Source organism: Berghia stephanieae, chromosome 1, assembly GCF_034508935.2.
Source record: "Berghia stephanieae isolate SIO BIC M18660-M18661 chromosome 1, UCSD_Bste_1.3, whole genome shotgun sequence".
Classification (NCBI taxonomy): Eukaryota; Metazoa; Mollusca; class Gastropoda; order Nudibranchia; family Aeolidiidae; genus Berghia; species Berghia stephanieae.
Genome location: NC_088360.1, coordinates 142292357 through 142298356, shown reverse-complemented (window position 1 = coordinate 142298356; position 6000 = coordinate 142292357). Strand labels below are relative to the sequence as shown.

The window sequence follows — 6000 nt, the reverse complement described above, 5'->3', positions numbered from 1 at the left end:
AAAAGACACACCGTGAAAAAAATGATAAAATAATTTCAAAGGTAACTTTTGAAATTCATTCAAGACCTTCAAGTTAGGAATGTTTTGTAAATAACCACTAAGTCGGTATTTGGTTCAAACGAACTTTATTATAAAGTCTACCACACAGACTAAACCCTTGAAAGATGAATTGGCAAAATTGAATACTTTGCCTGAACCATCTACATTAATTCAATTCAATTCAATTCAATTATAAACCAATGACCATCATATCTGGAATGGTGAAACAAAAGGAACGTAATAAATATAACTGGAATCAATAGTGAAACGAAAGGAAAGTAATTAAGAGTAGCTGGAACTAATGGCATAATACTCTATTTTGAAAGTTTTTTGTTGGAGAAAGCAGATGTGTCATTAAATCTAAATTATTTAAAAGGTAAGATTTAATACTTTTTATGGTCTAAATATAGATCGACGGTAATAATTGGCCACTTTGTGTGGCTAATGTGAATGTGCCATGACGTAGACTTCAGATATGATTACCGGCAAGTATTAGTATTGTACTTGTCATTTTCTCTATAGACAGAACTATTGTAGAAACAACCAGTTGACATGGCCATTAACCATCAGCATTCAAAATAACTTACTTATCCAGGTTGTCAAGGATGGTTAATTGACCTGATAATTGACTTTTCTCAAACCAAAAACACATTGAGATTTCATTCCGCCGTTCTGTCTTGTACAAAAGACATTTTGTTTACACCGAGCTGGACAACTTCCTTTTATTTGTAATGAATTATCTATTTGATGGTCCTAGTTTTGCACACTAATTGACGTGTAACTTATGAAGCTCGTGGCTTGGACATATTGCCACAATGGAAGTAACTACTCTTATCTACCAAGAATAGCACTCCGCTGGACCACTGATGGCAGCTTCTAATGGTGCTCGCACTAGTAATGTTATGACGAACAACTCAAGCACCAAAATTCCGTAACGCACTCGTGCACCATCGCAAACTCAACCGGAAGCTTCGTCACAACACACCTTTCAACTAGACGCTCTGCGGTTTCGGGTTCGTTCCCACATCGGATATATTTTGGACCGGTGGAAACTTCCCACTGATTTTGCCACTAGGCAGGTTCTCGACCGAAACTGATTCGCTGCCACCCAGTGTCTTCTCTTACTGGTGGAGAACCCCGCTTCAGGCACTTTCGTTTTATTTCCTTGGGCAAGATTATTAACCCCCAAGTTGCTCACTTAGATAATATGGGTGATTCCAGTTGACATCAGACACCTTGTTTGATGAAATATCTATATTCCTTCGTGAAATACCTAGGCGACGATATCTTATGATGTCGTGGCGGAAGGGCATAATTTATTTTTTAAAGATATTTTGACAACATTTTTTTATTCGCTGTCGTGTTGTTTAACTCTCTCCTTACCGACCTTTTTCTCGATTTTCCACTAAACATCAGACCCATCTAAAATAAAAATTGATGTTTAAGCCTTTACTCAAAATAAATAAATACACGTACATCGCAGAATTAAATTCTTATAACTGTAATTTTTTTTTTAATCTTCAAATTTTGTGATTACAAAAGAAAACTGAATTAGGAAAGATGTTTGTGGAATCGTAGAAAATGTGACGATTTTACTGTAGTTGGTAAGGAGAGGGTTAACTAGGAAGCATCAATTAAAAAATACCTGACTTATCTTTTGATCACGTGTACTTCCGACTGGTATCTCCAATGCGTAATTTATGATTATGGTAAATGGGAAAAGCGCAGAAATAAATTATCCCAAATAGTTCAGAGTCCAACCTTCCTATCTTGTGTTTGTATAAAAGAAATACTGACATTCTTCCATCAAGATCACCCCATCAGTATGACAATTTACTGGCGATCTCATGCTTTATAATAGAAAATGAATTTTAAAAAAAGATAAATGAAACATTTTCCTGTGTACACCCCAAAGAAGAAATACAACTGTACGCTCGATTCCATTGGAAGACTGACATAACCCAGGCGTCAGCCGCAGCGCAGCGCCACAATTTGAGATAGGACGAAGTGACTTGTTCAAAGTCATTCAGAGCGGCGGGTAGTCGAACCCGATGTCTTTTGGATACGAAGCAAAGACCATACCGCAGAGCCAAATAGGATAATAATTTCTCACTGAAGTCTTCCAATCAGACAATGAATGTTTTAAGTTACATGACATAGTTTTGGTTTTGTGAGGGTATGTGGTCTTGTGGTATAACACTAGCCTTTGGATCGAATGTCCCAGAATCGAGTCCCGCTCTCAGCGGTTTATAAATGTCGTGGAACTAGATTTTTTCTCACATTCTCTCACTGTAATCAGGACTAAGATAAGTATCTGACCTTTAACAACACTGACTCTGTCGGGGGGGGGGGGGGAATGTTTATCGCCTAACAGACGCCATGTCTCGATCCACATGTTATGTGTGTTGGCTAGGACCCCTGGAAAGCGTTTTGAATGCGTTTAGTGGATATTGCGCTTTATAAATGCTTAAGTTATGTGACAGCGCCACTGGTAGTCGAACACGATACCTTTTGGATAAGAAGCAAAGGCCATACCGCTGAGTCAAGCGGGAAAATAAATTCTCACTAAATTCTCTGAATCAGACAATAAATGTTGAAGGTAACACACATTTGTGTGTACCTATATATGTGTGTGTGTTTTATATGCGTGTGTGTGTTTATATGTGTGTGTGTGTTTGTGTGTTGGTACGATTGTTTTGATGGACAGAAACGGTGAGTATCTTACTGAAACGCATTCCACCAATATACTTGTGTTGTTGTGAACTGAAAAATAATCATCACTACTACAGTATTACTTTGACTTTTATCACCAATTATCTCTTTCACTTGGACGATCGCATCTCAGGGTGAATGCGTTTTCCTTTCGATTATTCCATGACAAATAAGACTTAACTCTTAGATCCTGGTGGCCTCTAGCGAGCAATTTCCCAGGAGGGGGGTCCAACGAAGCCTTCAAAGGCAATGGTTAATGACTTGTTTTGTAAGGCAGATCTGGGAGGCAGCTTAGTGCACGAACTCACAGAAATCTAGAAATTAGTTAATGGATATTGGTCTAGATATCTTATCTTTGTTGTTGAAGATATCGTTTGGATATTAAAAAAATATATATTCAAAGGTTTCTCTTTGTTTCTAGATAGTGTAGTACTTTGTTTTGGTTTGTTTTTGTTTTGTTTATTTTGTTTTGTTATTTTTCCTTTTTTGTTTGAGTTTTTGTTTGTTTGGTTGTTTTTTTTTTCTTTTTTAGCTAAGTTTTTTACTCTAGTTTTCTTCCGGCTTCTTTTTTTGTTTGTTTGTTTTTTTGTTGTTGTTGTTTTCGTTAGTTTCGTAGCTTTTTTAAAAATCTTCATCAGTGAATGGCACTGTTTTGTTTTGTTAGACTTTGTAAACCATGATTGGATTCTTTCTTCTTCTTCTTCTTCTTCTTCTTCTTCTTCTTCTTCTTCTTCTTCTTCTTCTTCTTCTTCTTCTTCTTCTTCTTCTTCTTCTTCTTCTTCTTCTTCTTCTTCTTCTTCTTCTTCTTTTTCTTCTTCTTCTTCTTCTTCTTCTTCTTCTTCTTCTTCTTCTTCTTCTTCTTCTTCTTCTTCTTCTTCTTCTTCTTCTTCTTCTTCTTCTTCTTCTTCTTCTTCTTCTTCCTCCTATTAAATCTGTAACTTCAATTTTTAAACACTCCACAGACCACAGTGGACGTTTTGAGTTATCTAAAATCTGCACAAAGGGATGGAATGTTTATTGAAATCTTCTTTGCTTTTCGATTCAAACTAGTCTTCTTTGAATTACTTTTTTTTTTCTTGGGTGATGATAATTATAATTTGACTACGTTTATTTATTTTTTTATGGTGTCGCAAGTGCTGTAAAAGTATCGAAATCGAAGACGAATTATTTGACCCCCCCCCCCTTCCATTCAATGTTTGCATAGCGCTCAATCTATAACCTAATTATTTTTCTCTTTTCATTTGCTTAAATCAAGGAGGGAGCGGGTGAAAGTAATTCAGACTTTAGGTTAAATTTATAGCGTCAGGTCTACACCGGCAGCAAATCTGATCGAGTCTTTGGTCACTGTGAATAATGCGAGAAACCGCAACCTTAAATCTAAATTCAATTTCCAGTTTATTTTATTCCAATTTCAATCTTGAGTTCAAAGAGTCAATTTCCAATTTAAAATCTTGACTTTCAATGTAATTGCATTTAATCAATCAAACGTCTTTAGTTAGAATAATTTATTAATGTTACTGAGGAAAATTGATGTGTATGTGTGTTTATGTTTGTGTGTGAGTTTAAATGTATGTGTTTTTGCGTGTGTGTGTGTGTGTGTGTGTGTTTGTGTGTTTCTGTATACTATGTGTTCTAAAATAGTCATTGAATGAATGTTTGAATGAAACGTAATGTTGTAAAGAGCCGCTGAGCACGTATGTGGCAGTTGAGCGCTATATAAGTAGCTTATTGTTATTATCATAAATTTAGAGGAAGTCAAATTTTTAAAAAGAGCTTTATATATAGCAATATCCACTGAATGTGCTCAAAGCGCTTTACAATGGGTCCCTGGTCAACAGCAACATTTAACATGTAGGACGGAACATGACGCCTGTTAGGCGATATTCCAATTTTTCGGACAAAGACAACGCTATTAACGGCCAGGTACTCATTTTACACCTGAGTTCGGTGAGAGAATGTGAGTAAAGAGCCTTTTCCAAGGACTCAACTATGCGCCGAGCGCGAGGCTCAAACCCAGGACCTTCCGATCCGAAAGCGAGTGTCATACCACTAGACCACATAGCCGCACAATTCTTACCTTCACAGTTAAAGAGTTAACCCAGGTCCATGACTTGTTATTCTCTTCCTATATAATATTATTGTACTCAAACAACCTTAGCAGTGCACATGTCCTTATTCAATATGAGCCTCTCGTTAATTATAATTATGGTGCACCAGCTACCTACCTTTATATTTATTTATAAGCAACCTATAAATAGCTTTGTTAGATTAGCTAGTCATAGTAATGAGGTCTTATAGGATGATTGGCGCTATGCTATGGTCGTTGTCCGGACAGCATTAATTTGTATTTGAGGTAACTACAGCACAGAAACAAATTAAAAATTAATTGAAATTTGACCAACCACCCTAATAATAATAATAATAATAATAATAATAATAATAATAATAATAATAATAATAATAATAATAATAATAATAATAATAATAATAATAATGTACTTTATTTTACAGACGTATAAAATGCGACAATGATACATACATAAACATAATACAAGTAAATATAATGTGGTAAAGTAAAATTTGGTAATAGGTATATATAGTGTAATAATATTGTAGGCTGTAAGAATAATTACATAGAGTATTACATAGAGATATCAAAATGTTGGTTTGAAGTAGACTAAAAATAACGCCCTTCCGCCAAGACATCATTCGATAACGTCGCGTAGGAATCCCATGAAGAAATATAGATAACCCATCAAACAAGATGTTGTCTGCTTTCTTCCATGTTGTCCAAAATAGAAGTAACAATAAATGTGGAATTTTAGTTTTGGACACTTCAAGAAAAACTGTCTACTGGGGAGGCCTTCCGAAAGCTCCTACATCCCCAGTATTCTTTTTACTTTATAATGTTCTAGTAGGAGGTTTGGGAGGGGGTTGGGGGTTGTTTTTTTTTAGAGTCTCCCCCCTCCCAAACCCCCTACTAGAACATTATAAAAAAAGTTTTCTCCATCATAAAACATTATAATACTGGGGATGGAGGAGCTTTCGGAAGGCCTCCCGTCTACTGTCTTCAAAACTGACATATAAACAAACTCGTGTATTTTAAATGGAGACTATAAAATCAACTTTTTAGTACCGAAATCACCACGGCATAACACCGTTTTGAGGAGATACGTCACATATTATAAAATTGGCCTAAAACCGCTTAAGAAGAAAAGTTACTTGATTAAATGAGAAGAGTGTTGAACA

At 35.7% G+C, this 6000-nt stretch overlaps 2 protein-coding genes across 2 annotated transcripts in view; one reads left to right on the top strand and one right to left on the bottom strand.

Moving 5' to 3' along the window:
- LOC144965704 (uncharacterized) overlaps positions 1-758 on the bottom strand; it is a 9630-nt gene extending 8872 nt beyond the window's left edge. Inside the window, exon 1 of the mRNA XM_078901307.1 lies at positions 627-758. The gene's annotated coding sequence lies outside the window, so the exon portion shown is untranslated. The remainder of the gene's footprint in view (positions 1-626) is intronic.
- The window catches only part of LOC144965709 (uncharacterized), a 127643-nt gene that overhangs the window by 116615 nt on the left and 5028 nt on the right, over positions 1-6000 (top strand). The window lies entirely within an intron of this gene.